This window comes from Pelodiscus sinensis, chromosome 1 (genome assembly GCF_052426305.1).
Source record: "Pelodiscus sinensis isolate ZL-2025 chromosome 1, ASM5242630v1, whole genome shotgun sequence".
NCBI lineage: Eukaryota > Metazoa > Chordata > Testudines > Trionychidae > Pelodiscus > Pelodiscus sinensis.
Window position 1 is genome coordinate 274,458,935 of NC_143052.1, and position 21,970 is coordinate 274,480,904.

Genomic DNA, 21,970 nt, shown 5'->3' on the forward strand with positions numbered 1-21,970 from the left:
CATTGGTTGTATATAGAGTAGTGATATAATTGTAAGTGTACTGGGGAGCCACATTTCCAAACATGACTTCCAACTTTGTGTATGAAAAGGCACAGAATGACTTTTATGTCCATAAAACATGGGTTTTCTGACACAGATGGCCAATGAGATGCACCGTTGTAGGTAGTACACATGATAAAGCAGAATCTTCAAATTACTTTGGAGGACAATTTGATATCTGCTGAAAATATGGCCTAAAAATTCATATTGCATATTATTTAATCTATCAATCACTTATTGCTTTACAAAATAGAAGGATATAGTTAAGTCAACTGTTTTACTTCAAATTCTTTATTCTTACTATCTTAATTCTTTTAGGAAGTTGTGTATTCTTCAGACTGGAATAAGAAACTTTTATACACTGTGCAGTGTTGCTTTTTAAACATTGAACTGCAAAATTCAGTTCTCTGAAATTTGTCATGTTTTGAGGTCACTTGAGTTCAGCTTTCACTTTAGCATTTTTCCAGGTATAGAAGCCTCACCTTCTGTGAGGTTGGAGTCATCTCATTGATTGTCTTCAGTAAAAGGAAATGGCTCATGCATCTTTTGTACATTATAACAAATGTCCTTTTGCATTATAATTGAATGGTGATTGTTGTGTTCAATCAATAAGAAAGGTTAAAGGAGCTTCTCTGCCAGCATTTTTAATGGAGAAGTCGATTAAGATTCAGTTTAATCATTCTGGCTGCCTCAGAATTAAAGCAACAAAGCCCATCAATGGCACTATAATTACCAGTCTTTCTGTAAGTTTACACTGCTATTTATGCAGCCATAAATTTTGTTATAATGCACAGTGTGACCAGGTTAACTTGCTTTGTTGGTAATGCAAACTATTTCCCTTAATTGTATTGTGGATAAGAAATTGTTATGATGAAGTATATATAATTCAGTCTAATAAAAAATATAACCTGTGTAGACTCTAAGGTGAATCAGCATGATAGTTTGTGTTAAATAGTTTAAAGCCCTGGCCTTAACCTTGAGACATATTTCACTTTATTGAACATGGGGAGTAGCATCTCTCCCCAATGACTATAAAGGGTCAAATATATTATTCTAATCCCTGTTCCAAACAGAAAAAAGGTCATGATACAGTACATATTGTGTGCTGCAGGGAATGAAAAATTCACACTGGAGACATAGGTGAAAATCTATTTTAGACATAACCTTTAAAATGTTTCTAAAATGGAATGATTAAGTGGTTATGAAAAAGAAAAATTTTCTTGAAATTGATCTCATTTATTAATTAGTTGAGCACATAAAGGTCTTACTATAAATAGCTAAAAGACTAGAAAAATGCTCTTGTCAAATGGGAGATCTATCAGATCAGATTGTTTTCTTGTAACATTGACACTAATAATCATGTTCATCATTATTTTCCCCCTGTTTTGTTACTGTTAAATATAAATTGAGAAGATGTCCTAGTTTACCAAGTCTTCATTCGACTGCCCTGCTGTTCTAGCAAATTACACTGAAATCAGGATGTTGTTCTGGTATTATCAGTGCTCACGAAAGGTATTGCTAGACATTCATTGATTCTGAAGCTTTCTTTTTATCAATAGAATAAATATAGCACATGCAGCAGTAAACCAAGCTAACCAAGAGTACTGCACCAAGTTGTTTCAAATTAAACTGAAGTTCCTCTTCTCCAAGGTGAAAGGGTAATACAGCCAGTGTAGAAAAGAGAGCAGTTCTACATTCCAAACTATAAGGGAGGTAGAAGAGATGAATAGGCCTTTTCCAGCACTAATTTCTTTGAATACTTGTACCCTTCTGAGACTGTTGACAAAGGCATACATTCATTCTAGTTACGGTGACAATATTTTCTGTCATGTCCATCAAGAATTATCCCACAAAATCATCCCACTCTCTCTCAGAAGTGTGTCTTTAGAGACGCAGATGTAGATGGGAGGTTCATTTTAGGCCCACCTCTGATTACTGTGCAAGAGACGGCATGTTCTTTCCCTATCACTGTTCAGAGAACTAAATCCTAGGTCATCACACAAACAAAGCACCTCTAATTTGATGAAATATATTCATATTCTCTTTTACTACATACACATACACATACTCATTCATAGTCTTTTTCCCACTAGAGATAATGTTACATGTAAATTTCCATTTGTGGATATGACATACAGCTGAGTTATCTGGTCCCTGTTGCATTCAGTTTACTGGTCATGTGATGAGTTGGGACAATTCTTCCTTTCTAGCAGATCTCAATCAGGGGGTCAGAAATTTAACAGCAATTTATGAAAGGGAAGTAAAAATCATATAGTAGTAAAATTCTTTTGATAGGGAGCACTTGAATCTAACACTTGCTGTTATTTAGGAAATGTGTGAATGGATTTGAAGGGCAAAGTTGAGGTGTGAGATATCGGGTTTAATATAGGGAAATGTGTATTCAAAATTTTGCCTCCTACTGCCTATGAATTGTACATAACATACCTGTGGTAGCAATACATTCAGAGACTAATCTTTCGTGTATTTCTTCATCGAGTTAATTCTTTCAGTAGCAGGAAATTATGAAAACCAATAAAGCAATCTTAATAATGCAACTCCCTAAACCCAGCTCCAAAGAGATAAAGAAAAACATATGAATCAGCAATTTATGAAATATTCACATTTTAATTTAGCAGGAATATCCATATACAGTAAACATCATTGATATTAAAGTCAGAAGCTTAATTCTCTAAAGAAAACAGAACACATACAGTAAACAGTTTGGCATAGCTTCTTCATATTTTACAAATAAAAGTTAAGGTGGGAAGGCTATATTTAATTTAAAAATAAGATTGACTCATCTATTGAGGGCTTACTGGCTTATAAGCAGAGAAGAGATGAGTGTGCCAGAATGAAAATCATATGGGCCGGGAATTCCCCTTCTGTTGACCACAGAAGGTATAGGCATAATCCATCAAGAACAGAATGCATGCCATACTTTGTTCATTAGCATTTAAAGAGGCTGTTTGGCATCAGACAACAAATACAATTCTTGCAAAAACTTGGCAGCAGAATGTTTGTCAGTTAAAGACAATCCACAGCTTTTTCAAGAAAATACTGAACGTTCCTCATGCTACCTATGAAATCATTCTACCTATTTCCAGGAAATCTGATTCTGGGATGTCAGGCTTGCATGACGACAACCAACCTATGGAGAAAACACATAGTTCACACAACTTGAAACTTGAAGATTTGTTGGCAACTTATCAATAAACTGGGGGAGGGAGGGTGATTTACAGGATTGAGGAGGTGGGAGGAGTAGGGAGGGGTTGGAGGAAAGCCACATAGGGATAATGCAGACAGGTCCAGGGGACAGTCTCACAGGTGGCTGTGGTTGAACACAGATCCCTGATATGCTCACCAAATGGCAATGATGTCCAACTGCTCATAAGCGCTGGCCAGCCATTCAGCCTCTGCCCTCAACCCTGGCAGGATAGTCTCCTCCTTGCTGTCACAGACGTTGTGGACATAGTAGGCTGCCACCACCTCGGGGATGTTCCAATTGCTGAGGGCCAGATGGGTGAGGAAACTTCAGAGCTTCCCCTTGAGGCAGCCAACAGTACACTCCACCACCATGTTGTACCTGCTTAGCCTGGCATTAAAGTGCTCCTTGTTGGGGACTAGGCTGCCCATGCCCTACCTGCCCTATGTCACAACACAAACCCCTGCAACCCAATCCCGTGTCTCAGGGTAAACTGCCACCTTTATCCAAACTCAGTGACAAATGACCCCAAAAAAGTTCTCAGCCCTGCCATAAATAAAGACAAAGTTGGGAAGCTAACACAGCAGGGCACAGATCATCCAATAAGTTCTTGGACTGCATTAGAAATACAATTTTATTTCAGGATGTTGAGAAAGCTTCTGGGGGAGAAGCTGTTCTAGATTTGATATTAACAAATAGAAGGAACAGGTTGAAAATTTGAAAGTGGAAGGCATTTTGGGTGAAAGTGATCATGAAATCACAGAGTTCATGATTCCAAGGAATGGTAGAAGGGAGAACAGAAAAATAGAGACAAGGGATTTCAGAAAGGCAGATTTTAGTAAACGAAGAGAACTCCCATGGGAAGCAAGACTAAGAGGAAAAACAACTGAAGAGAGATGGCAATTTTTCAAAGGGACATTATTAAGGGATCGAAAGCAAATTATTCCATTGTGTAGGAAAGACAGAAAGCATAGCAAAAGACCACCTTGGCTTAACCAGGAGATCCTTTTTTGGACTCATATAAAAAGTGGAAACTAGGTAAAATTACAAAGGATGAATATAAGCAAATAATGTAAGTATGCAGAGGCAAGACTGGAAAGCCAAAGGCACAAAATGAGCTCTATCTAGCCAGTGGTATAAAAAGTAACAAGAAGACATCCTACAAATATATTAGAAGCAAGAGAAAGACCAAGGATAGAGTAGGCCCAATGTTCAGGGAAGAGGGAGAAACAATAACAGGAAACCTAGACATGGCAGAGATGCTTAATAACTTCTTTGTTTCGGTTTTCATCAAGAAGACTGATGGTGACAGGATAGGTTTGCATATTGCCACTTGTGGGAGTTCAGTGAGCAGTAGATTCCTCAGGAAGGTTGGAAAGAGGCTTGCTAATGAAATAAAAGATTGAAGAACAGTTACTTCAAAGGAATCAGCAGATATAGATACCAAGTTGTGAGTATAGTATTATGACAATTTATGTTCAGAATTCCAGACAACTGGAGATGTCTGCGATGGAAACTATTCAGATGCAGGACATTGATAAATTATATTTACATACACTTTACTGTGACTTTACTTTGTGAAAGCCATGTAAATGGATCTTAGCGTAAATTAGTATTGGATCCAGAATCACTAAGATCTTCAACCATAAGCTTCATGAAATAAGGAAATGAGTTGTTAATCATATTCCAGGAGCCATTATATAACCTATGAACCTCCTGTCCCAAAAGAAGGAGAAAGAATATATCATCCCACCACCACACCTATTTTTCTACCTACTTTCTTTCAACACTCCTACAATTTAAATAATGGATAAATCCTATTATATTTAATTTTTGGAGTGACAGCAGATTTAGCAAGGATGAAAGTCCTATTGGGACTATAAACTATAAGCTCCCTGTCTTGCCCTCGGCCCAGAATCTAAAGCAGTTTGAAAAACATCAGAACAATATTCCTAACATGTGAAATTCTAGTTCAGTCATGAGCAAAACATCAATAAATACAAAATGGAACAACAATAATGTAGTTCATACATTATACAAAGTCCATAAAGCAGTGTCATAGAAAAAGGGTATAGGGATAGGGCATACTGATGGTCTTTCCAGACAGCATGAGAATGTGCACAGGGCCCGGAAGGCAGTCCACATGCCAAAATGCCCTATTGCAACATTCATCCATTGAGGTACTTCTGAAAGATAATGCTCTTGTTGGGTAGACCTATTGCTAAGGCCCTACCAAATTCAGTCCAGTTAGGTCAATTTCATGGTCACAGAAATTTAAATATAATCATTTTCATTGTTTCAGCTACTTAAATCTGTAATGTCAGGGTGTTGTAATTGTAGGGGTCCTGACCCAAAAGGAAGTTATATGTGTGGGGAGGGTCTCAAGGTTTTTTTAGGGGGGTAGCAGTACTACACTTTTCAGTGCTCTCTGAGCTGGGCTCTCAGTGAGCAGCTACCATTCTCTGGCACACCAGCTCTGAAGGCAGCAGCTCAGAAGTAAGAGTGGCAATACTGTGACCTCCTTAACATAGCCTTGAAACTGTCCTGCAGCTCCTTTTTGGATCAGCTGCTCTTTCCCTTACGAGGAGTAATGGTAGTTCGAACTAGCAAGCCTAGTTTGAACTACCTAGTTCGTGCCCCGTGTAGCCGCGCGGCACGGGGTTCGAACCAGCGGGGATTTAAAAATGGCTGCGCCCCGCTTATGCAAATGAAGCCTGGGAAATTCAAATCCCGGGCTTCATTTGCAATTGCGGTATGCCTACATTAACCTCCTATTTCGAATTAGGAGGGTAGTGTAGACATACCCATGGAAATTGACAGCCCTGAAAGAATGTCCTGGGTTTCCTATTGACTTTGATGACTTATAGAGTCATTTTGCACTGGCATTATATGGAATTTGAGGACTTTTCCACTCTGATCGCATATGTATTTTGAGAGGTATGTAGTCTGTTTTACCTGTACTGTTTACTGTTGAATCAGCATAGATTTTCTGTGATGTATTGATATGCTGTTTATTTCACAGGAGTACAACTCTGGACAGCAGGAATGTCAAACTCCTCTCTTTAGCAGGTAGATATTGGTTTAGGTAGTTAATTCTTCCCAAACCTCGGAAGATAGGTTGTGTGAGCAAGGAAGCCGACAGCTCTGTGGGGCCCGGGGCAAGGTGAGGAGAGCTGGCTCAGCATTCTGACAAGGGGTAGGGCCTTAGATGGAAGGGGCGGGCCTAGGACAGTCAGCCCTCGCTGTCACCCAGAGTGCAACATGCTTCCTCTAGCCTTCAGCGCCACGTGGAGCATGAAGTGCAGTGCTCCAGTGGCAATTGAAAGGGCCTGGGGCTCTGGCTGCTACTGCAGCTGCAGTAGCCCCAAAGGCCCCAAGGCAACTATCCATTCCTCTCCTCCCCCATGTCAGGAGGCCTGGTTGTAAGAAAACCCTCAGCATTCTTTCTCTTAGAATTAGGCATCAGCACACCTTTCCTCAAGAAAAGGGGGCTGGATTTGTGAAGAGCCATTCTGCAGTACCCTGGGTATTCCTAGTCGGTAGGCTGCTCTGGGTTTGAGGCAATGATTAGGTCTTGTTAGCCATATGAGCTTTGTTTTTAAACAGCTGTTTAGCTCTGGAACTGTACTACTCTAGATCTGAGCATCAGAACAAAGAAAGGTAGAACATAGAAGTTGCATCTATGACCTTTCCCCTTTCCCTGTTTTTGTGCTGAGAAATTACCCTGTTAAAAAATTAATATAGTTCCTGATGTCTATAAGTGGTTCTCATTCATCCGACTCCTGGCCATTCATGATAAAATTGCTGTATCATGGCTTGATCCTGAATACGCTGAAGTCAAAGAGAGTAGGCTAGGACCATGCATATATTAAATAGAATAATTGGCAAGCATGGGGAAAGGAAAAGTACACTAATCATCCAATTCTATAAAAGAATATTGAAATGGTCAAAGTAATATACAACTAGCCTAATTAACAGAGAATGAAATAAAACTCTGTTTCTCACACTCCCGAATATAGTCCTGCAACACCTATGCAAACAGCTAACTTCATTCATGGAGTTCCATTGACTTCAGTGCATCTCTGCAAAGGCACTGGGGTCCTTGCTAGTGATTGTTTTGCAGAATCATTGCCTAAGACTGGAACTCTCTGACCTACTTGAGGAAGTATGCAAGTATATTTAATCTTCTTCATCCATGCTACATGTTTTAGAATAGGACTCACATAATTTATTTTTATGCCGAACAGATAAAGATTCAATACTTTAAAAACCATTACAATGTTGTTCTAATGATATCAAAGGTACAGTATAATTCAGACATGAGTTCTATGTCTGTCTTTTGTGGTTTGTGTTTTTCTATTAATGTTTAATGTGGTTCATTATGTTATTTATTGTGTGTTGGTTAAAGAAATTCAAAGATGATGGTATTGTGTTAATATAAAGTCTTCTCATAGAAATGGGGCCTAAATATGATGTATGCATAATAATGGTGAGACTTTGTTTATAATAAACATTTTAAATGACTATTTTTTCCTCATAAATACTCTAAGTAGGATGATCTATGAGATTTCTAATTTATTCTTGTTTAAAATTTAACCATGCTTTTTTAAAGCATATCAATTTTGTTAATACCATGTAATTAAAACATGTCAGTGCACAGCAAGTTTTAGTCTAAATTAATGACTATGAGAATTATTTTAATTAAATAACCAATTATAGAAAAATCGCAAGCATGAGAGCTGACATTTAAATGAATTTCATTTAAATTGCTTCTTAACATTGTCCCATCTAGGACACTAATGCAAAATGAACTATTGTATCAACATAGATTATCACTATTTTTGTATGCACATAATGTATTCATATTCAATCACTGGAACAGAGCTGAATATTTTGTATTGATCTGAAACTTCTATTAACAAAATACAACAGGAAGATATGAAGTACAAACAAGAAATGCTTGTAGTTCTACCACACAACACTACTGTATTTCCATTGTTTAAATATGTATTTTAATGTTTCATTTAGTGTCTCATTTTAAAACTTCATCTTCAACATGATTAAATGGTTGAATTCAGGGAGCTTTTTATAATTTGAAGGGGTTTTTTTTTTTGGCCCTTCATTAATATGAGTTTACAAGAAACACCAGAATGGGAAATATAATTTTCTTATACCAATCTTGAAAAGTTTAACTTCATTTCCTTGATTTGGTACATTTGTTAAGAGAGATTTTGCTCAATTTTAACTAGAAAATAGAGGTATCATGCATAGCTGACTAAATAACTCTTCTTGCAGCATGCAAAGTATTACTGTATTTGGTATAACAGTCATATTCAATTTTCTCAGATATATGTTTAAAAAGAAGTGCCAGGAAATTCTAAAGCTATTGTCAACACAGAATAATCATATAACCCTTTTTAGAACAATTCTTCTCTATGGTAGCTTTACAGAAGAAGAAGAAAAAAAGGCTCCTGCATTTTTGTTCATTGATTAACCCAGTAATGTTATGTATAAATAACACATCTGACAGTATGGCAGCTCACTTGGGACATTATGCCATTTACTACAAAATAGGATGCAACATGCAACTGAACAGCAAGAACAAATTAAACATCTTTTCTTGGTAACTTTAGCATTTTTATTAAGTGATAAACATCACAGTGAGGGGAAAAGCTGATGTAGATATTTCAGAAATATTAAGCTTAATCAAAACTATTTGGAGAGACAACATAATATGTATATATATTTTAAACCATAATTATGATATTTGCACAATACATTTTCCTGCTCTTCTTTTACTTTGTGGGACTCCTAAGGAGATCAGCCAATGCTAGGACTGACATCAGAATATGGCTCTTTAGAAAACATTTCTAATATTAAAATGAAATTTTGACCCAATACACTGTAACTAATTTCAATGGACTATTAGGTGCAATCCTATTCTTCTGCTTTGCAACACTGAGATACTGTACCATGAAACAATTATAATGTTAATACAGAGGTGTATTGAAAAGGTACTGTTTATGTACTGTGGCTATTTTGTAACACTAATAAAATGACTAATGAATAAATCCTCATTAAAAATTATAGCATGCATTTCATTTTAAAACCTTTTTTTTTGTTTTAAGTACAGAGATGTTTCTGAAATCTGTAAACTATCTCTTTTCTGTACCTATTACATAGAAATAAATTATTCTGAATGTTAAAATAAAATGTTCTAATATTGAAATAATTATCTTAGCTTCAGCCCAGAAAGTCTCATTTATAGACCCACTGATGATTGGTATTTTTAATAGATCCACTGTGAGCCCCTAAATTAGAAAAAATTAGAAATGGGTAATTAAAAAAGAGAGAGGAAAAGAAATTCAAACTACTAACAAGAGAAATAATACATTTGGCCAAGGTCTTTTGAAATACATTGCTTATCTGCAGAACTTTGAATGACTCCAAGCTACTCTCAACATTTGACTAATGATTTCTACACAGGGGATTACCTATAGGCACCGCTTATAATTCAACAAATAATAGACACTGTTCAAGCAGACAGACATTTTCACCAATATTTACATTTTGCAGGACTGACACAAATAAGAACCTAACAGTGGAGCTGGGGTTTCTGAAGGAAATAGGTGACCAAAATCCCATTGAAATTCAGAGGATGTCAGGTAGCTAGCTCCCATGGGCTTCTTTGAAAATCCTAGTCTGTTTAAAACTAATAAAACAAGCTAAATGCACATTTAGACTCTGCTCCTTTACAGCTAGAGAAAGCTACTGATTATTTCACAACTGAACAATAATTAATCTAATATCCCTCATATTAATAGTTATAATGGTTGATTTTTATACCTGAGGTAATTCCCATTGCACAGTGGAGAGGATTATCCACTTGATTAAAAATAAATCTTTCCACCCCTGTACTTGATTCTGTAACCCCACTGAGGATTCTGATCCTAATTTCCTTTTCATTGACCCTCAAACTGAAGATGAGAAGCCCATTTTGTGTGTCCCAAACTGAATATAACATTCTGGTAGAGCAGATCAGTGATGTGTTTGATGTCCTAGACCAACCCTAGATGGAAACTAATTTCAGTTATTTACTCTCTGTGTACAGTGTTTGCAATTAAAACTCAGTTGTTAAGAGCAGTTTCCACATCATAGCCTCTGAGACAATTGAGTTATTTTCTATTATGCGCAGGAGGAATAATGAGGAATCTGAGACATTACAGTGTGGTAGCAATTGGACAATGAATACCAGTATATTACATATTTAAGCTTATATATTTCTAGGTTATAATTGCTAGCCTATATAAAAAGGACAAATGTTTTTAATGTGATTTTACTCTGAAAAGTGACTGTAAATATCACGTTCTCTCACAACGGTGGAGTTCCTAAGATATATTCAGAGTCATAGCTCTCTGCTTCAGTGGCAAAAGTTTACATATATTAGAGCTGGATTCTGCTCAGATTCATGTGTCACCAAAAGAGCTGCTCTAGTTCCAAAGTTCCCACTGCAATGCCAAAATTTGCCCTTATCTCCAACTTTGGAATGTCAGTAATGACACTATGTCTACTCCAGCATAATTGGGGGTATAATTTTTCCTGGAAAAGAAATCTTATTTGCTAGAACAAGTAATATAATAGAACAGAGTTTGACTTGGACCAGAGGAACAGAGTTTGACTTTCAGATCCCAGTGCAAGTTTTCAGGGCAAGCAGTTGAAAAGAAAAAAAAAAATATTTGCTGATAAACTGAACAAAACAGATATGGACTCACTGAGATACAATAAATACAGCACTCACTATACCATGTTCAGTACTACTTGTTAGAATAAAAACTACACTTTTATCAACTCAATAGGAGGACCATTCTGATAATGATGTATTATAAATCTCTAGCTTCTGTACTGGCTTTATGTAATAGTTCTAATGAGCTTTGTGGGTTGTTCTTTCATCCGGGAAGACATCTTGGATCATTGAAATAAACAAATCCACACAAAACAACTGGTATGAGAATGTTAATCACTTATAAGTATGTTGGGACACCACAATAATAGTTTTGAATGGTTTACTCTTTCACATAGTGTTATCCCTCACCTTTCTGTCTATCCATATTAGATGTGCTTACCTAGTGAAGATACTATAGAAAAACTAAATCACTGACATCTTCATTCTTATCGGGTATGTCTACACTACAGACTCTACCCCTTTAAGGGCTCCGGGGCTAGGGGGGAGCAGAAGAGTTTTCCTGGTATGGAAAGAGCTGGAGGCCCCCTATTTCAAAATAAGCATCTACACAGCACTTATTTTGATTTAGCTATTTTGAATTTGGCGTTATTCCTTGTAGATTACCAAAGGTTTACCAAATTCAAAATAAGTGCTCTGCTATTTCGATTTAATTTCAAAATAGTGGTTTGGCTGTGTAGGTGCTAGGAAAGTTATTTTGAAATAATGGCTGTTATTTCGAAATAACTTTGCAGTGTAGACATACCCATATTGAATAACAAATGCCACCATAAACAGGATTTCAATTACACACACTCACACACTTTTCAAATGGAAAACTTAATAATCAACCATGCAAAGGGTGTGCCAATTCAACCGTGTGGACTAGTATTCAGTTATATCTTAATTCATCCTGTGGAGGCTAAGTGATCCTGAGGGGATTTACAGCCACAACTTAAGAGTGTGACCTCCTTTGAGCTGGGACCAGGTCTTCTCCCAGGGTATGTCTACACTACAAAGTTAATTAGAAATAACGGACGTTAGTTCGGATTAAGTTTCATAGGCGCTACACTAGCGTTCCGCTAGTTCAAACTTAATTCGAACTAGCGGAGGGCTTAGTCCGAACTAGGTAAACCTCATTGTACAAGGACTAAGCCTAGTTCAAACTTACTAGTTCGAATTAAGGGGTGTGTAGCCCCTTAATTCGAACTAGTGGGAGGCTAGCCCTCCCCAGCTTTGCCTGGTGGCCACTCTGGCCAACACCAGGGAAACTCTATTGCCCCCCTCCCGGACCCGGACCCCTTAAAGGGGCACGGGCTGGCTACGATGCCCATGCCAGGTGCAAGCCTGTCAGCACCCAGCTAGCAGACCCTGCACCTGGCACGGCTCGAGACAGCCACCCGATGCCCCCCAGTCCTCCGCCTCTTCCCGGTACCAGGCTGGCGGCTCCCGGGAGCTTGCCTGGGACCGCAAGAGGCGGGCACTCGTCTGGTCTAGTGCGGACATCATGGACCTTGTCCATGACCTCCGCACTAGGCACAGGAAAGTGGCCATCTAGGGCAGGCTAGCTGCCAGCCTGGCCACCCAGGAGCAGGTGTGCATGAAAATCAAGTGGGTCCACTGAGACCCCCGATCCTGAGCCCTGAGCTTACAATGACCGTACTGGGTCAGACCAAAGGTCCATCTAGCCCAGTAGCCTGTCTGCCGACAGCGGCCAACCCTAGGGACCCTGGAGGGGATGGACTGAAGACAGTGACCAAGCCATTTGTCTCGTGCCATCCCTCTCCAGCCTTCCACAAACTTTGGGCAGGGACACCACTCCTACCCCCTGGCTAATACCACTCCGTGGACCCAACCTCCACCACTTTATCTCACTTCTCTTTAAACTCTGTTCTAGTTCTAGCCTTCACAGCCTCCTGCAGCAAGGAGTTCCACAGGTTGACTCTTTGCTTTGTGAAGAAGAACTTTCTGTTACTAGTTTGAAGCCTGCCACCCATTCCTTTCCTTTGGTGTCCTCTAGTCCTTCTATTATGGGAACTAATGAAGAACTTTTCTGTATGCACCCTCTCCACCCCACTCGTGCTTTTATAGACCTCTATCCTATCCCTCCTCAGTCTCCTCTTTTCTAAACTGAAAAGTCCCAGTCTCTTTAGCCTCTCTTCATATGGGACCTGTTCCAAACCTCTGATCATTTTAATTGCCCTCCCCTCTCCCACCTCCTTCTCCCGGTCTCCCTGAGTCTTGTTCAATAAAGAGAGATTCTATTTTTTACCACATGTTTTCTTTATTTTGTACATCAGGAAGGGGCGCTAGGGAAGGGTAAGTGGAAGGAGGAGAGGGAGGAATGGGGTACGAGCCCCCGATGGGGAGGACTGGGCTGGCTCTGCGGGCTTCTGGGGGTGGAAGCTCTCCTGCAGCCCCCCAATTGTCCCCTCTCCCCAGATGGCAGCCTGCGGCAAGTGCAGCCAGTCTGATGGCCGAGTGCTGTGATGTGCCCATTGTGGGCACTCAGGGTACTCCAAGCCAGGACTGCTTTGCAAGCGGGGCACCCCTGAGAACTGTCTGTCCGGGGTGGGGGTGGGGTCCCTTTAAGCACAGCCTTCGGCTAGCCTGAGGCAGCAGCTCCACGCTCTAAGCCCTCATCTGATGCCCTGCCGGCACTGCTTCCGGCCATCCTTAACCCCGGTTCAGGGTCCACTTAATGTGGACATGCTAGTTCAAATTAGGAAAACGCTAATTCGAACTAGTTTTTTAGTCTGGATCCGTTAGTTCGAATTAGCTTAGTTCGAATTAACTAATTCGAATTAACTAAGTTAGTTCGAATTAGCGCTGTAGTGTAGACATACTCCCACACAGCTAGTCTTTCATAGAGTCATGGGTTTTTAGTCTACACCTGGAACATTATGACTATCTAGTTGTCCTGCATAATTAGGTTTCAGAATTTCAGTCAGTTATTCCTGGATCAAGTTCAAAATTTCTGTTTGAGCTACAAAGACTCTTTTAGAAAGACACCCAATCTTAACTGGAAGATATAAATAATGGAGAATTTAACATATCTCTAAGTATGGTTTATTATTATTCCTGTTGAAAACATATGCCTTATTTTTATTCTGAATTTGTCAATCTTTGTTAGACAAAGATATTCCAGTATTGGATCTTGCTATGTGTTTATCTGTTAAAAAGCCCTCTGCTATCAGAAATCTTTTCTGCAGGTAGGTACTTGGACACAATGATCAAGTTGTCTCTTAATCTTCTCAGGAATAAACAAAGCAGATTGATTTCCTTAAGCGACTCATTTCTAAGGCAGGAGATTCCCAGACCTCAGAAGGATCATGTTAGCCCTCAGAAGGAATATGTTAGCCCTCCTAGTCAAAGCATCATACTAGGAACTCATGTTTAGCTTGGCATACACTATAAGCCCAAATCATTTTCAGAATGCTGTTTTCCACAATATAGACCCCCATGGTTTAATTGTGGCCCACATTCTTTGTCTCTCCTCAGTGCTATGCATTTTACTATATTGAAATGCATGTTGTTGTGCAATAAATTATAAAATAATAATTTTAGAATGGAACCTCTGGCAGAGATTTATCACTAAGATAAACTATTGGAAAAGGTAATAGCTCTGCTAGGGTTGACCCAAAATGTTATTTTTATACATTATTTTATAACACACACATTGATGTTAAGTATTTCACAAGACAGAGAAAAAAATACATGTCTCTGTCCATAAGTGCTTGCAACCTAAGAGGCTGATTCTTATACCCTTATTCTCACTGAGGAACACCTTGATAATGTCTGATTTCAGCGAGACTACACACAGAGCAAATTACTCATATTTGTCCTAAATTGCAGCCTTAACCGACAAGAGAATGAACATACATCAGGAAGGACACGTGTTAAGAAAATATAATGACGTGCCTACCCATTTTAAGTACATTCTGGTAGTTAAATGAGTTTTACCAAGTATTTTTAATTTCTTAATATAAAAATGTTCTATGTTACTTGTAAGAGAATGAGAATTATAATTTAGTAATATGAGCCCAAACCTGTGTGCACAAGTTCATGCAGTTTCTGGATTCAGCAAACAAAGTGCACAAAATTTCCATAAGGAGCATTGTGCTTCTAGTAGCAATGATTTTTGACACTCAAGATACTTGCAATACCTGCAGAGAAATTAAGCTGGGTTACATTTTTTTTCAATGACAATAAACTGTTTCTTAAATAATAAACATTAATTTTGTTCCCTTCTTAATAATATTACCTGTTCTATTTAGATTTTTCTAATATATAGGTCAATATGTTCTGTCAGAAAATAAAAAATGTTCCCCATGAACAAATTAATACTGGTAAGTATCTAAAAGCACTGTGTTCAAACATCCAATAGCTGAAAACTCAAGAACTGAAATATAAAGTTGTCAATTAATTTTGTTGTAACTGCGTGCACCTGCAAACAACTGCTTAATTAAAGAGGCAAACAGAAATCTCTCACAATAATGCTTCAAATTACTTCCATTTATGTAACTCAATTAGTTAGAGTGGATAAATACAATTGGAAGGCTGCCATTTGGACTTCTGGAAAGAAAAGAACTAGAGGAATACAAAAGCAAAGAGGAGGACACAGCCTGATAAATAACTCTGTGTGGTTCACAGATCTATACAAACTGAAAAGATGCAAAGAAAAGATTTGATGTAGATGTGTATAAAGCTCCCACTGATTGACGCAGAGTTTTGCTTTTATACACAAAAGCAAACCAATAATAATAGGTATATGGAATCTAAGCAGCACATTCTGGAGAGGGGGTTAGTTTTAAGTGCTTATTTTATGGACGACATATGCCTGCAATTCCCTTTGACTGCAACATGAGCTGCACATCTAAGGGCAGAATTTGGCCCTATATATATCTTGTCATTGCTAAAAAAGGTTTTGTCCCATATGTTTATACAGTCATACAATTTTCAGTAGCTATTGAGGAGGTCACACTGCTGGCAACAATCATCAGCAATGAGTCATTTTATACTACAGGTAGCTTAGAGGGAGTTGTATTGAGTATCCAGTGAAACAAGGAAGGATGTTCCTTTTCTTTAAAGTTCATGGATGAGGGATGCTGGGGAGAGAGGAAGGAAAGAAGTATTCAGAATGAAGAAGTTGCCCTTTTAAAAATGCATCCAACTAAAGTGAAAACTGCTATTTCAACTATTATATTTCATCAAAGTTATTATGTCTTTCTGTGTATGAAATCCTATACCTACAAAACAATCATGTTTTTTAAAACCTTACAGGAAGTAACAAAATACCCCTTTAATTATTGAAATCATGAAGCTGGCTTTACAAATAATCCTAGGCCATATCATTAACAATAAAGATTCCTGAATGTTTAGTTTCATCATCAGTTGTTGCAGATAGTTATTAAAATGATTTATTGGGCCTTCCTATAAGTCAATGTTAATTTGTTGAATTGCAAGAGAAATCCCCGGATAAGAATATGGTTTTATTTTATTTTTTTTTAGATGGTGTATGTAATTTAGAAAAGATAGAGAAACCTAAATATCAAATATCTTGTGATGGCACTGTAGGGTGAGTTATGTTGTTTATTTTTTATTTTGTTGTTGTTGATCTTCCAAAGAATTTATTGGTATCTATCTTAGAAGATTAAGAATATATGTTTGAAATATTTCCTCACCATTTTGTTTTTATAACTTCAGCCACTCACAAACGCTATTCATTTTGGTAGCCCATTAGTCTTATAAATTATGCCTGAAAAAACTTTTACAATGAGCTTTGCTGAGTACCACTGCTACATGCCTGTCCCAGTAAGCAAACCATGTGGGAAAGGAGCTGGAATACAACATTCATATTCATTTCAATCTGTGAATAAAACATCTGAACCAGACATTAACCCCGGTTGTGACCTGATGGACAAAACTCCCTGCAGTTTCCAAATAACAGCAATCATTCAGCTGACAAGCACATCTCTTTTGGAGTTGGACAATTCTATTATGCCTGTGGTGTGGGTCTGTTGAGAGTACTCCCAGAGAAAGAATCATTCCATTGAGGACCTTGAAAATAAGAATGTGGCTTAGTATTCAGCCAGGAGCCAACACAAAATGATGCATACAGGTGAGATATGCATTTGGTAATTCATGTCAATCTGGAGGCAGGCTGTCACATTCTACTTCAGTTGCAATTTTTTCAAGAGTGATCATTTGCTTTATAGTAACCCTGCCTGGAGATATGGAGGCATGAACAATCAAACTAAAGTTGCCGTAGGAGAGGATGGAACACAGTGTCCTAGCTAGTGGTAGATGACAGAATGCATGGTTTTTTCATCCCATGCTATGTAGGTTACCAGTGTCAGTAAGGAGTCTAGGCTTCTACAATGTAATCCAGCTTGACAACTTTGAAGAATTCTCCTCTGTCTGCCAATATAAAACCTGCTGTCCAGTGGGTCAGATTCAGTCAGCTCCTCCTGATCCCTTGGGGATGCCTTTGTGTCTGCATCAATAGCACTGCCCTGTCTCCTGCCTCCTTCTTTCTCTTATTCAAGCTGCAGCCCAGGAGCCACAGTGTTTCCTTTCTGTGGGTCAGGCTGCTCCCTCTTCATGGATTGGCCTTTCAACCAGGTCACTATAGTTTTCTCCTTACAGAGTCATTGGGCTGGTTGATCCAGGGTCCTTGAAGTGATGTGCTATATAAAATAATGTTGTCATCCACATATCCTGCTCATAGTGACCTCACATAGATATTGAATGGGACTGGTATTGAACCCTTTAGTCCTCACTGGGTGGGGGCTCTTATGATAGAAGAACAGAAACCTATGAGCATTGTTGGGGCATAGCACTCAGGGAAGGACTGGTACCAGTTCACTCACTTCCCTTGATTCCTGCCAGGGCTCTTCACTGGATATTAGCACCCTATCATTAACCATCTACAGGAATGCTGGGTTGAGTATAGCGTGACCTATGTCCTCATGCCTGTGCTCCATCCAAGATTTTTTTAAAATATAGACTTATCTCTTCTTTCCCCTGTATTCCCAGTATATGGGTCAATTTTTCCCCCCATCAGTTAAACATACCATCATATCCTGAAACCAAGAACTACACACGCTTAGGGTATGTCGAGACTACAGGGTTTTTTTCGAAAAAAGTGGCTTTTTTAAAAAAAAACTTCACCTGCATCTAGACTGCTGCTGCGTTCTTTCAAAAATAAATCAAAAGTACGTGGCAGTTTTTTCGACCATGGAAAACCTAGTTTTACGAGGCATAAAGCCTTTTTTCGAAAGTGCTCTTTCAAAAAAGGGTGCTATGTAATGCAAAATGTGCTTTTTCAAAAGAGAGCATCCAGACTGCTCCTGGGTGCTCTCTTTCGAAAAAGCGGCTTGCTTTTTCGAAAGTACTGGTTGTAGTCTAGATGCTCTTTTTTGAAAGTATCTTTCGAAAGTATCTTTCAAAATAGGCTTGCAGTCTAGATGTAGCCTTACTGATTACAGAATTTGCCACTGATTATATTTGTGGTTGCCATCACGGCAATTTGCAGTATATCAAGAAGTGACAGGAAAAACATCAGAATCTTTAATGTTTATGTTTGTATCAGATCAACATCCAAAAATGTGGCTGCTTATCTATGCCATCTGGATCTGCCAGAGTGGGTTGAAAATCTCATAACAGCAGATTTTCTCATGAGATTTTAAGTGTTCACACTTTTGGTAGGGATGGCAAAACAACTAGAAAAGCCTTCCTGCCAATATTTCAGCACTGCAACCAGAGAGACATAGATAAGAAAAAACATTACCCCAACTTTTCAGACCTTTCAAAGTTAGCTCTATTCAAGTTCATTTGAAGTTTTGAGTGAAGAATCTATTTTGGGGTGCATTGAGAGATAGCGAATGTTATGTTATTCAAATCAGTTTGTTTATTTCTACTGGCTGTGCCAATTTTTTATTATGATTATTTGTTTTCTTTTTTACATTGTATTATGCCATTCTAAGTTCTGAAATAGAGGCTGGAATTTGTCTGATGGTTAGATCAGAACACATTCATACCACAAAAGCTCTTCACAATTACTCCCATTGATTTCTTTATCTGAAACAAAACAAAAAAAGGGGAAAAAAACCCTTTGATACATTGTCATGCTGTGATGTGATGTGGGTTTTGATGTCTTGCATTGCTTTATTAGCCTTTATTATTTAAATACCTGGTTTAAATTTATATGATGAACTGAAGTCTGGGGGATAGACCCGCACTACCTGTAATCCAGCCAGCGCTTTGGAGTTTGCTGATACCCTTATTACTTTTTGATTTATGTGGCAAACCTCCAGGTTTGAAGTTTCATTACAAGTGCCTGAAATCGGAGAAGGATGAGTGTTGTTATTTTCATTGTTTGGAAAACAAAAATGTACCTCTGATAATTTTTGTCTTTGATTACTGCTTCTTCAAAGGATTTAAAACAGAATGAAAGCCTTTGAAAATTTTCGAGATGAAGAGACATGAGAGTTATTCTGTATGCACCAGATAAACAGATGTCTTAGCTTTCAAACTAAAACCAGAAAATATAATCACAAGCTTCATCAGAAACAGATAACAATCGAGTTGCACAGTACTTTACATTTTACTAATGTGCAAGGAAAGAAATAATAATACTACTTCCTTCACTTGTCTAAATATTTGGTTCAGACTAACAGCTCAAAGAACATGTTGGTAACAGCAAACAAAATAAGATAAATTCCTTTGAGGGGAAAATATCCTCAGCATAATGTCATTATAAGCACACGTAAACACACTTAGAAATGTATTGATAAATAAGTAAGACTCTTGGAACACTTGAGTTCTTAAATTGTGAATTCCCAAATTCATAAATGTCAGATGTCATCAGCACTTTAATGAGTCTCAACCTGTAATGGATCAACACTCAAAAGTTCCAAGAGACTTAAAACAAAAAGAGCAGTTAAAAGACTGGGCCAGCGTTTGTAAGTGGGAAAGTACCTATTTGAAAACACATGGCAAAGTTTGGGAGCAGCTGGGGATAGGAGTTACTAGACCATTCCCTGGTGCATTGTTCTCCAGAGAGCTCACAACAGACCCATTATTTCTACAATCTAAGTTGGAGGAAAAGATTATGCTTAATTTTCCAGTGTATTCCATCTCTTTTAGATTATCTCCTATTATAGCCTTGTAACTGGTGAGGAAAAGAAGTGAAAGGTGTTGTGAAATGGCAGGTTTGGGTAGGCTTGATTGGCATGCAGACTTTGAGGGAGGTTGAAGAAATACAGATTTAGCACACAGGTTCTGTTCGGTATAGGTTTTCATACCGCCCTCACCATTGTAGTAACTAAGCCCCTTCTGGTGGAAATGTAAGCACTGTGACTACACATCTCAGTTTTCTCATGTTGCTTTAAAAGGAAGGAAAATGGCTCCTGTTACAGAAAAGTCAGTTCAACTGAATTTCTCTACAGTCTGATCAACAAAATACTCACACATTAAAGTTCTCTGTTTCAGAACATGGTGAGCCAACACCTGATCTCCTAGGGTATGTTCACACTGAAGCATCAGTTAGGCTCACCTAACTAGGCTTATGAGTCCATTAAGCTTAAAAGGGTGAACCTGGCCACATGAATGGCAGGAATTTTCACAGGAACAGAGAGGCTTCCAGGGACTTATTGTGAACTCTGCTAGCAAGGGAAGGTCAGTCTGAGATAGTTCTAGCCTTTCCTTTCCCTTTCACTGCCCACCTTGGGTTGGACAGACTGATACAACAAGCTTGGTATAGATTAGGGGCTTGTATCTAACAACCTGATGTGGGACCTTGGGAATGCTGCTATGAACTAGAGACTAGTGAACTGTGAATGGATTTAGTAAGGACCCCTGGAAGTGAGCTGCGCTTCTTTCAGGAACAGTTAGATTACCCAGGTGTGGGTGCTCCTATAGAAGATCCAAGGACAAAAGCTTTTTAAAAAGCTACAGTTGAGCCCATACTGAAGGTCAGTTCAGGGCCGGACTAAGAGGTGGGCTAGCTGGGCAGCTGCCTGGGGTGCCAACCGATGGGGGGCGCCTGACGGCAGCTGTAAGGGGCATGTGGCATCCCTTATAGCTGCTATCAGGCACCGTGCACCCGGCTCCCGCAGCGCCGGCCCCCCCATCTCTGCGGTGCTGGCCAGCAGCGCCCTTCCCCCCACGGCCGCAATGCCCTGCATAGCCATGCATGGCCCGCTCTGGGCTGTGCACCAGCAGCGGTGGCTGGGCTGGGCAGCGCATGCGCTGTGCACCCCAGGGTCAGGCCCCGGGCTGCGCGCCAGTGGCCGTGGCCAGGTAGCGCATGTGCCGTGCACCCTGGGGGTGGGCCTGTGTATGCACCGTGCGCCCCGGGGCAGGCCCGTGCACCCTAGGGGGGTGGGCCCGTGCCCCAGAGGCAGGCCTGGGTGGGCGCTGTGCACCCGGGCCCGGGGTGCCAAAATGGCTAGGGCCAGCCCTGGGTCAGTTGACTACAATTGGTGGAAAGGGAGGAAGCTCTATGCCTGATAAAAAGGCCCTGAGATAGAAACAAGTTACTGCTCCCCTGTGAGAGGGGAATCAATCAAAATGTATCCCAAGTGCTGGTGTAAGTGGATTGCTGGAACAAACTTTCAGAGACTTTGTTCTGATATTCTCCCCAAGTCCAGGAATCATAGAATCATAGAACACTAGAACTGAAAGAGACCTCAAGAGATCATGGAGTCCAGTCCCCTGCCTTCATGGCAGGACTCAGTACCATCTAGACCATCCCTGGTAGATGTCTGTCTAACCTGCTCTTAAATAACTTCAGATTTGGAGATTCCACAACCTCCCTTGGCAACTTATTCCAGTGTTTAACCACTCTGACAGTTTTTCCTAATGCCCAACCTAAACCTGCTGCTGTTTAAGCCCATTGCATGTGAATGATTGTGATACAGTATCATCAGGAAACAGCACTAGGGCAACTCTTTAGGGAAAATCTATGACTCCTACCAAAACAGACATGGAACACAGGAATAAGA